The sequence below is a fragment of the Pan troglodytes genome, chromosome 15 (assembly GCF_028858775.2).
Source record: "Pan troglodytes isolate AG18354 chromosome 15, NHGRI_mPanTro3-v2.0_pri, whole genome shotgun sequence".
In the NCBI taxonomy this organism is placed as follows: domain Eukaryota; kingdom Metazoa; phylum Chordata; class Mammalia; order Primates; family Hominidae; genus Pan; species Pan troglodytes.
The window spans coordinates 23523554-23535568 of NC_072413.2; the positions used below are offsets into that span (position 1 = coordinate 23523554).

A 12015-nucleotide genomic window follows, 5' to 3' on the forward strand; every position below is an offset into this window, starting at 1 on the left:
GATAGAAGTCTTGTGTAAGTTGCATTAGATTTATTCCTGTATTTGACTGATATTTTTGAAGCTATTATAAAGGGTAGAAGTAAAAAAAAATCCAGTTGTTTGTTGCTAGCATGTAGAAATACAGTTGATTTTGTATATTGATTTTGTATCTAGAGACGTTTAAAAATCACTTATTTGTTCTAATATTTCACCTGTAGACTCTGCTGGATTTTCTAAGTACAAAACTATGTTGTGTGCAAATAATGGTAGTAATCGTTTTTCCCTTAAAATCTTTATAGTGTTTCTTTCATTTGCATTACTGTACTAGCTAGGATATCCAGATCAAAATCGAATAGATGAGGTAAAAGCAAACATCTCTGTATCGTTCTTGATTTCCGGGAGAATGATTTTAATGCTTTACCATTAAGTATGGTATTTACTATAAGGATTTTTGTAGATAAGGATTGATTTTTATTATATCTATTTTAGTTGTTAATAATTGTTAATCGTTGTTTCATGTCTTTTTCTTTAGCCTACTTTCTTTCAGCCTGAGACTGGGTCCTCCTACAGCCTCCAACAGCTTTGTAAACAGTTTTGTAAAATGCCTCTTGATTTTCCACATTGTCAAATCTGCCAGTTAATCAGATCCATTCCTTTTTTTCCTTTTCTGGAGACATGTAGATTGTTTGCACTCCACCTGGGTGCTTCTAGGACTCCCTTTGCCATCATTCTGGGAATTTCAGTTGCCTTTTTGTGATTTCCAGGGGCTGTTCTTGGTTCCTTCATTTTCTTTCTTCTTGGCTTCTTCCCATGTTTCCGTGGTAAACAACTTTAGCCATTTCCTGTAGGCACCCGAGCTCACAGTGCAGCATGGAGCATCAGGGTAGGTCTGTGGGAGACTGATTTGAGAAAACTCAAATGAGCAGAGGGGCTTTAGGACAGAAAGTGAGGAGGGGAAAATGGGAAGAAACAGCTGCTATGCTTCAATCCATGACCATAATGAGGCCATTTTGAGTAACACAAAATTTGGTCAATACCATATCTAAGAATGTATTTTCCATACCATTTATCAAAATGGCTAAAGCACATTAAAAAAATTCAAGTAAAATATTCACAGAATTCCTGAAAACCACTAAGATTTATTAAAATTTGAAATTAATTACCAAAGATTCCAATGAACTTTTCTGTAAATAATTAATATTCATTCAATAAATATTAAAAAATATTCAGTATTTTTATATGCTCCTAGATGTTTGAAATGCATAATTGAACAAAATAGACAAATCTCTGCTTTCATGGGGGAAGATAGGCAATAAACATAGTAAGTTACTTTGTAGCATAATAGAAAGTGATAAGAGATGTAGAGAGGATATGGATGACTAGGAGTCCTGGGCAGGATGAAAAGTGCAATTTTAAATAAGGTTGTCAGAGTAGGCTTCATGGAGAAGGTGGTATTTGAGCAGAGATTTGAAGAGGAGCACTGCAGGCAGAGAAAATAGCCAATGCAAAGGCCCAAAGGTGGGCACATATCTGGCATGTTCAGCAACATGGGGGGCCAGTGTGGCTGAAGTAGAGTGAATGAGAGACAGCATAACAAGAGGTTAGGTCAGAGAGATGATGAGGGCTAAGCCATGTTGAACCATAATGGCCATGATAGTACTTGGGCACTCACTCAGAATGAATATAGGAGCCCTGAGTAGCGTAGATTTGGAGCAGAGTGACATGATCTGGCTTGTATTTTGAAGCAATCACTTAGGGGTGGTGTTGAGAAGAGGCTGTAGGGGCCAAGGACAGGAGGAGGAAGGCCAGGCAGAAGCTACTGAAGTGATTCCGGCTGGTGGCTCCAATCAAAATGGCAGCAGTGCAAGTGGCAGTGCAGGTAGTGAGAAGTGAACATCATCACTGCTGGGTAACACTGCCCTAAAACCAAGTGGCTTAAAATAATTTATTATCCTCATTCTGTGAGCTGGCCAAGTGGTTCTTCTGACGGTTTCTTCTGGACTCATTCATGTGGCTGCATCTGCGGCAAGGCTGGCTCCCTCACATGGCCAGGGGACCTTGGTTCTCCTTCATCCAGCCTCCAGCCTTTCATCCCCCAGTGCTAGGCCAGCCTCCTTATGTGGTGGCCTTAGGGAGTATTCCAAGAGCGGGAGTGGGGATGCTACAAAGTACCTACCTTGAAGTCACATAATATCATTTCTGCCACATTCTACATTTTTAAACCAAGTCACAAGGGCAGTTTAGATATAAGTGGTGAGGGAAATAGACTCCATGTCATGATGGGAGGAATAGCAAAGTTAATTGCAAAGGAACCTGCATCCTGGGGTAGGAGGAGTTTTTATCCAATTTTTTAATCCACCAAAGAAGTACTTAGCATGCTCTTTTTTTTTGTTTTTGTTTTTGTTTTTTTTTTTTTTTTTAGACAGGGTCTTACTCTGTCACTCAGGCACAATCATAGCTCACTGGAGCCTCGAACATCAGGGCTCAAGTCGTTTTCCTGCCTCAGGCTCCTGAGTAGCTGGGACTATAGGCATGTACCACCATGCCCAGCTAATCAGTTAATTTGTCAGTTTTTTGTTTTTTTAAAGAAGGGGTATTTTTATATTGCCTAGGGTGGTCTTGAACCCCTGGGCTCAAGGGATCCTCCTGCCTCAGCCTCCCAAAGTGTTGGGATTATACTTTGTAAACCCAAAGTGTGAGCCATCACGTCCAGCCAAAAAGTATTCAGTATTTTGAGAGTATAAGTTGGATATGTGATGTGAGAGAAAGAGAGGAATCAGGGATGACTTTGAGATTTCTGGCTTAAGCAACTGGCAAGTAGGAGTTTTTAATCAACTGAGGTGGGGAAGACTGTGGGTAGACTAAGTTTTGGGTGACAAGAGCAGGATTCAGTCAGGGGAACCGAAGGGCAGGCTCTCTGTACCAGCACTCAGTATGCAGTTTCATATCAAGTCAAAGGCTGTCTGAGGCCAACACTGGTCTTTGAGAGTGGGAAGTCCAAGCAAGCAGAAGATGACAAGTAGGTGTCACTGGCTCTAATGGAAGATGGGCAAGAGAAGACCTCTACATTCTAGAAAGTGAACTTGCTATGTGGTTTGCCTGGCAACGGACAAGGTGAGGTAAATAATGCCACAGAAGTTCCAGGATGAAGGATTACAAGAGGTTTGTAAGAAAACTCAAGGGGTACGGTGGTTCAGAAATGGACATAACAGCCTAGAGGAAGACCTGGGAGAAGCCCTTGAATAACCATTGGTCCATTGTGCATCTAGGGTCCTTAACAAAAAGATAAAAGACAAGTGTATAATATGTTGGAAAAAAATTTCCCATTCCCACACAGGTAAGTGTCTACAGCAAAGCTATCCCTGGATCTTGTAAATGTGGAATATGGCCCACAATTTAAAGTCAGCTTCTTTTTTTTTGAGTGAGGAAAAATCTCATAAGGAAATGCCTGATCCTTCTTTAGGCATAAAAAGAGCATGATTCACACCCAAGGAAGAGAATGTTGAGGGGGAGTGCACCCACGCTGTGTGAAACTTCATTGTCATGCCTCTGTGTGAGGGTGTGTGGATACAGTGTCTGGGTATTTGCACACATGTTTATTTCGGCAAATATTGGTAACTGCCTGATTGACCTTTCTTTAGGGCAAGGACTCAGATGGTTAGGAGGGAGAAACAGGTTGCTCCTCAGGCTGGTGCACATTCTTGGCTACATTTTACAAATAAGCTGTAAAAGATGGAATATATTTGCTGGCTGGTTTGACAGTCTACCCAGAGGTAGGAGGATGGACTCTATGACCTTTGAAAGTCAATTTTCATCCCAAGATTTCATGTTCCAATGATGGCTGATGGACTATTTAAATAAATGATGGTTTTTCTATTAGGAAAGAAAATTGACTGGAATTCATTCTATTTGAGCCACAAAAATTTGAAAATAGGTCAACTCTTAATTACCCAGGGTAATAGGGAACATCTTGGATGGATTATCCCAAACCACAGGTAATTAACAAAATGTGCAAATTAGGCACTGATTCATAGCATTCATTAAAATTTACATTTAAACTACTACTTAAGCAGCATAGATTTATAGATGAGCAACTCAACATGGTAAAAATAATTTTAAGATGAATATACGCATTTTAAATAAAATGTAGAGTTGAAGATATTGCCAAAAGACTGGACAATCTGAAATATTTTCATACTCTAAAATTCAGAACATTTACCTAGTGCTCCATAAGACATTTGGCAGATTTAAAAAAAATCTCATTTTTATAAAAGGCAAGGGAGAGATCAACAGAGGTTTTTCACCCCCTGGAAACTCCTGTGCCCGCCCAATGCTGGACCCTTCCCTTTGTGCTGGTGTTCAGGCCCACAAAGCCACCTCTTTCTCTCCCCGACACACTTCTGTGAAAAACGTTGACAGAAGAACAAAGACTAGGGTGAGTCAGGAAGTGAGAAAAAGAAACTAGAGACAGGAATAATTATAGCACAATCCTTAACCGATTATGGAAACCAAAATTTTAGTGCCATTTCTATCTTACCCAAGGAAAACAATGAAATGAACTTTACTAAAATTTAATATGGGTTAGCACATAACACATACATTTATATATAAATTTACATACATTGGCTGCAGCTATTAAACCCTGGCTCACATAATCTTGGTCTTCCTTTGTACTCTATTGTATGGCATCCAGTCGTGCACAGGTGCGATCTGTCAGCCTCATGCTTCAGCTCCTCCATATCTCTATCATCTATTATTCTTTCTCTACCTCTCTCCAGCCATGCTCAAGCATGCACAAATATGGAAGTGTGAGAAACTTGACTCAATGGGAGCTGAGAGCCAATGGATAAATACTTACCTTTCCTGTGTCCTGGATGAACAATTCTAAAGTGCATTCTACATGGTTCTTCAGAGGGACCTCATTGGCCCTTATTGGCCCTTAATAGTAACCAGCCCAATGATGTCCCCTTTGAATTGGCCTCTGCCCTTCCCTGTTTTCCCTTTTCCAGCCCCTACTATCCTGTTCTCCTTGGTAGGATTATTCCTGCAAATAAACTCCCTTTATGGAAGCCATTGTCTTAGACTCTTTTTGAGTCTTAGACTCTGTTCTTTTGAGGAAGAAACCAGGCTATGCAAGATGTATACTAAAACATCTTTATGAAAGGGTATAAGACAAATATTTTTGAGACTACTAATCTAAAGCATCGATTGTCAATGTATTTGTAAAAAATAAGCCCACAATATACTAATATTTGTATATGTGGCAAGCTATGTGCCACACATGTGCTGTTTTTATGAGCATATTAAGTATACCTCTACCCCTTTTTCTCCCACCCCATGCAGCATATTGACACAAATCAGAAAGAGTACTTCTATTATGGGGATGTTCTTACATTTACTCAAAGTTATAAATAAAGCTAATCAAGTGTAGGCTGTAGTACTTTATTATTAATACCAAATTTCTTTGAAGGCCTGGTAACTAATTGTGATTCAAAATGTTTTAGGTGGGATGCTTTGGTTGAAATCTCTAAAGCAAACAGATTCAGGTTTAGAACGTGGAACTCGATGCTAACAACTATTTTTCATATTTAAGCAACTTCTCAAGTTATTTACTTATAAGCTATACATATAACTTTACATCTTTATATAAGAGATTACATACAACTTTTTGCCATCTTAGTCCTCGCTCAAAAACAGCTCAGAGGTTTCCTTCATATATGCCAAGAATATTAAAAAATTAAGAGTAAGTTAAGAAAACAGCTCAGGGGTGTTATGAGAAGGGTACTTTACCTCTTTAGCATTTTTCGTCAAAATTTGTAACTTCAGTCTAATGAGAAAATATCAGACAATCCAAATTGAGGAGCATTCTACAAAATGTCCAGTACTCTTCAAAAGTGTCAAGATCCCCCAAAACAAGACAAGACTAGAAAACTGTCATAGATCAGAGAAGAATGGAGAGACCTGGTGACTAAATGCTTTGGGATATCCTAGATTGGATTCTAGAATAGCAAATAAGGTGAGTGGGAAAAGTGGTGAAATACGAATAAAGTCTATAGTTTAGTTTAGTATTGTTTAGTATTGTGCTAATATTCATTTCTTAATTTTCAAAAATGCAGCATGGTTTTATAAGTACTAACATCATGGGAAGCTGGGAGAAGGGTATAGGGAAATACTCTGTACTATCTTTGTAACTTTCCTGGAAATCTAAAATTATTTCAAAGATTAAAATGGAAATATATTTTAAAATAATGTCCAATTTAAAACAAACAAACAAAGCAACTCAGGTAGACAACTCTGGTTAATTTGGGCAGACTCTTGCCTGTAAGTCTTAATTAGGAAATACTTAAGGAGACATGGTCTATAAAAGCAGAAGTGTGTGTATAGAGAAGTGATGTCTACTCAGTCAGAAGAAAGTGCTCCCCTGAGCTTTAGAGAGCCTATTTGTACCATGAAGACCCAAAGTCTACTTTTTTCCTCATTTAGGGCATTTTTGTTACAGAATTATCTAATCACTTCAAGATGCCACTTGGCACAGCCAATAAATCCAGCTCTCTTTCTTCAGGGAGTTAAGTGGTAGCTCATCATTTTTTTTTTTGTAATTATTTTTCTATTAGCAACTTTCAGTAAATACTTTTTTAATTGCCCATGAGTTGTCAAGCACTCATGAGATGAAGTTCCAACTCTACAGATGAAAGCCCTGTTTTTGAATCAAGCACTTCATGAGTAAGGATTTCACAAAGCTGCAAAATCTGCCCTTGAGAACCCCTGACAACTAAATATTCCATGGCTTCCACTGATAATCATGCTGTCAGTTAAGTATTTTGCTTTTTTTAAACAGCTGGGTATATTTTTTTCTCTATGAAATTCTGTGAAGAGAGTTTGATGTAGCAAATTTTTTTTTTAAAAAAGGCTTGTCATATACCAGGAGGTATCAACAATCACCAAGCTCTCGTGCATTAACTACCTGTTTCACCTCCATTGAGGGATATGTCTCATGTCAATAATTGGATCTATGGTGAGTTATACCAGCTGCATTTTTGGATTCATTTTTATATTTAACCCAAATATATGCTTAAACATTTTTGGTCATTTTTAACATCATAAAAAGCAACATTCTGAATCATAAAGTTATCTTTAATCAAAAACTAAACTTGGTTCAAATAAAATGTATTTCCATTTTAATCCTTTTCTTAGAAACCTGGCTGTGATAAATACCAAGGAATTCTATGCCAGTTCACAGCAGTAAGAGTGCAGAAGTGCCAGGTTAGTACAGCATGATCATTATGTTATATGACTAGATGTGTGTAAATAGATCCATCAAAATCTGTCTGTCCTTTGGTAGGTGACAAAATTAGATCAGGAGACCTGGTATCTATCCCAGATGATTTCCTTTTCTTTCTCTATCAGAAACTTGATATTGAAGCTTGAATGGATCTTGATTTTGGACAATTAAAAAATGAAATTGTGGGGAGAAGGAAAATCTTTCAACTTTGAATTCAGACAGAACCAACAGTGAACCAAAAAAACACTTACAATTTTGCCTATTATAACTTGCATTTTTAACATCTAATGGGCACTTAAAATTCATGAATTTAAATTTGTCATTTTGACTAATGGAAGGCCAGAGCAGAACTGCTGTTTTTGAGTACATCACATGAGTGGCAACCTAGATTTGCACAACACAATGCTACTGCCCCAAAGCTCACGTCTCTCACATTTTATCAATGTGTTGAGGGATACCTTGGAGTCATGGGTTTTTAGGATGGTATGCAAGTTGACACCCTTTTGGCTGGTGAATATGCCATGCTTGCCACCCAGCAACTACATCTCAATTGACTTGTTATATATGCAGACAATATATTTGTAGATTATAAAAGTAAATTTACAGAGAAATCTGAAGCTGATTATAGTAGTGATGGAAGAGAAGATAAAGTTAATAAGCTGGAGGAAAAAAATGTAAAAATCAATTTTTCAGGTGTGTGAAAATCTCAGTTTTATGCCTGTCAAATGTCAGGAACTTCAGAACATAAAATTGCAGCATGTCATTCCCTTTATTATCTAAGAAGGTAATCAGTCCATTAGTAAACACATCTTCAACAACTATTTTTTGTTTTAGCATGATTCTTGAGGCTTAAGACAAGTGAAAGAATGACCAGAGGTGATATCAATCATCAGTTCTTCAAACCTTTTTGAGAAGACAAAAGGAGCCTAGAGGAGACAGGAACAGTAACAGTGTTGTTATAAAAGCCTGTCTAGAAAAAAAAGAGCACTGATTGGGAGTCAGGAGAAGCAAATTTAAGTTCCAGTTCTTAACAATAATTTTTCTCCACTACCTTCCAGAAGCTGACGTGCCCAAGAACTGAGCCCAAGTCTTAGCACAGATCTTCATCCATCACATAACTGTAATTTATCACCCAGACTGAGACATTTCTGAGAGTGAAAGGGAGCTTCATGAGTAATTATTCCAGAACAACTGGAGTATATTGGGACTGTCTTAGACAAACTAAAAGGCAAAGTCATTCTACTCCCATTCTACTCCCAAACTTCTAGACTCTGGCTGATTCTCTCCACAGACCTCTTCCCAATGAAAATATCCTCCTCTTTGTAGCATATTTGTACTTCTACTGAATGATAAATGATTATATGCATTCCTTGTTTTTATGTAAGAAAATACAGTTTCCTGATATTGTTTGAGAATTTTAGAAATTATGTCCTCATTTTGGTATTTTAATCCATTAATGGGAAATTTCAGACTGGAAGAAAGAAAACCAGTAACCCTAGGGAGATATTTTCATCTAGACCAGTACTTTTGGTCACTTTCAAGTCTCCTGCCTAGGCAGCTGTCTGGTCAGCCCATTTAAAATAATCACTGAGATAAGTACTAATAAAGTGAATTCAAGAAAATTGCTTTCTGGATGTTAAGTTGATAAGAATATATGCCTATTAATAAGTACCTGTGTGCTTACTCTGCACAGGGTTATGGTATGTACAGTTTGTGCACATGGCATATATATGATCAATGAAAACATGAAACTTGTTTTAACAAAATCAGTAACAGGGAGTAACATATGCCAAATGTGTGTTGGAGAAAACAAGAACCACGGGACCCAGAAAAGGAGAGAAATTGAATTTGACATGTACCAGGAAGGTGGATGGAGCTTATATGGGTGGTGTGTATGTAGGGCAGCTGGCGGGTGGGGGGTGGGGGGTAGGTTCGGAGCATGCTGGCGGGAGGACAACCGGATTGTCTTTTAGTCTGCCAGTGGTGACATAAAAAAATTCTGCTCTTTAAATTTGGCTGACCAAATTCTATAAGATTTGAATCACATTTTCCCATCAGAAACTAATTCACATCACACCGAACTGTGAAAGTTCAATCTGCAAGACAGATTTGATTTAACAGTCCATGCATTCCGCTTGTGTGTGTGACGTTATTGAAGTAGGTGTGCTCTAAAGGCATTTTGTAGAAATGCCTTTGTCTAAACGGTGCTTAGGCACAACACGAGTGGCCTTGATGATGTACTTTACGCTAAGGTAAATGTGTAGAGAAGCCTCACGTGTGAATGTGTCGTAGTAAATCCACAGCAGACTGCAGATTTATGGATATCGTTATTCCGTTGTACAGACGGCACCTCCATTGAATTTAATGAGCTGAACTAGGTGAAAAGTTCATTCTAATCTCCTGGTGCCTGGAACTCAAGCACTCCCTGAAATCACAGAACATATGTCCTTCTCTTGTTTTAAAAACTGAAGGTGACTTTCTGATAAACAAGTCTCTCTTGAGGGTAATGACATAGGAAGTTATTTTGAAGACGTTTCCTTCAGTGTCTTGACTGAATATTAACCTACAACAGCTACCTGTTGCAAAGCTGAGAGGTGATTTGTCAAATTTAAGATCGATGGCAGATTTGCTTTAATTGATTTTTGTTCCCTAGAGTGAGTTTATTACTTTGAGAATGGCTTAGATTCTCTCACCCATGTTTCCTTTGCTATTCAGAATAAGCATTAGCAAGTGATTTCTCTTCTGCAGTCTTTTACATGGTAATTCTGAACTAATTCTAACATGTTTATCGTAATTAGGTAAAATGTTTATGAAAGATGTCTCCAAAACTAACCTGATGTTCCCTCCATATTTAAAAAACACTCAACAATGAATTTAGGTAAAGAAGACTTTTTTGAGACAGTCTCGCTCTGTCACCCAGGCTGGAGTGCAGTGGTGCGATCTCGGCTCTCTGCAAGCTCCGCCTCCCAGGTTCACGCCATTCTCCTGCCTCAGCCTCCCAAGTAGCTGGGACTACAGGCGCCCGCCACCACACCCGGCTAATTTTTTTGTATTTTTTGGTAGAGACGGGGTTTCACCATGTTAGCCAGTATGGTCTCTATCTCTTGACCTCATGATCTGCCCGCCTCGGCCTCCCAAAGTGCTGGGATTACAGGCGTGAGTCACCGCGCCCGGCCTTTTTTTTTGACAGTCTCTCGCTCTGTCACCCAGGCTGGAGTGCATGATTTCGGCTCACTGCAACCTCTGCCTCTTGGGTTCAAGCGATTCTCCTGCCTCAGGCTCCGAAGTAATTGGGATTACAGGCACCAGCCACCATGCCCAGCTAATTTTTGTATTTTTAGTAGAGACAGAGTTTCTCCATGTTGGCCAGGCTGGTCTCGAACTCCTGACCTCGGGTGATCTGCCCACCTTGGCCTCCCAAAGTGCTGGGATTACAGGCGTGAACTACTATGCCTGATCAGAGAATACTTTTGTTGTTGTTATTGTTTGTTCTTGTTTTTTCCACTATCCTCCGCTAGAATAGAACTTTTAATGTCTCTGATGGAAGCTTTGAATTCTCACAGTGCTGCATTCACACATGGGAAGCACATCAGTGAAGTGAAACAATGGGTGTATCTCAATGGGGAGGCTCCTGGCATTTTGTGGGTGTGGGGACATTTTGTGTGTGTGCAAGTCTGTCTACCTTATTAAAGGACTTTTACAATCACTGGACCCTACACTGTAAATGCCAGGATCACACTCCAGTTACTGCAACCACCAAAAACATCCCAACACAGCTATCTAGCAACTCTTAAGGTATAACTCATTGCAGATGGTAAAAGGGCAACTGCTACCTAGATGTAAGTAATTTCTAACTTGAACAGTTTATGTTTTCAAAGATGACTTTGTTAAGTCGAAATGTAGAACACATCACTCTACATGTAACGCAGAATATAAATGGCGACTATGTCTCCAGGCTGGTGACACCTGCCTGGCTTCCATGACCCCTATTCACAATCCCTACTTCAAGTTCTCAGACTAAGACAACTTAATTCCAATCTTTCAATCTCTTTCCCTCTTCCTAAAATAGGCTCTTCTTAAAGTCTCTTTGATCCAGGAGAATTTACGGAGCCATATTTCAGGAGTATATTGATTTCAGATCAGAGTTTTGCTTGATCAGAACTTGTTGTGGCTCTCACCGTATCCCCAGTGAGCTGGTTCTTTTCTTACATCCCAGTTACTGATGTAATCTCTATCTGGGTCTCATTCGCTTTATGTCCTGCTTTACTTCTCTCTTTGCTGCCACTGGCAGACTCCCGGATGGTTGTTCTTCATGTCCCACGGGGCCACTTGTTTGCCGCTTTTGTGGAGACTTTTTGTTATCAACACCTAATGGGGCATCTGATTATTCCTTCCTTCCAGGCTGAAGAGGCCATGTCCATCTGCTTATTGCAATTTCTTCCTGAAGATTGTTTTTGGGTGCTTTATCAATTGTCCACATTGTTCTGGGAGGTAGGTCTCTAGCTCCTGACTCTTTCCTAGGAAGGGCTTGCCTGAGCACCAAGCGTTAACAGCTATCTCACTCTGCTGCAGACATGACCCAGCCCAAATCAGGAAACTGGATAAAAAACATGGAAGCAATGCTATTGCAGTATGGAAATTAAACGAAACTGGAAACAAATCGAATAAGAGTTTCTAAATCTTTAAATCTGATGCATAAAGTAGTCTTAATTAAAGTAAAAGAGGAGATACCTGAGAATTTACTTAAAAATTTG

The 12015-nt window shown here is 39.1% G+C and overlaps 1 long non-coding RNA gene across 2 annotated transcripts in view; it reads left to right on the top strand.

The window, feature by feature from the left end:
• Positions 1–3112: 3112 nt before the first annotated feature.
• Positions 3113–12015, top strand: part of LOC107968300 (uncharacterized) — a 34597-nt gene continuing 25694 nt past the window's right edge. The window contains exons 1-3 of one of the 2 annotated variants that reach the window (XR_008538981.2): positions 3113–3316; positions 6889–6994; positions 7174–7242. This is a non-coding gene — a long non-coding RNA (uncharacterized LOC107968300). The remainder of the gene's footprint in view (positions 3317–6888; positions 6995–7173; positions 7243–12015) is intronic. The other variant, XR_008538980.2, reaches the window with a different exon arrangement.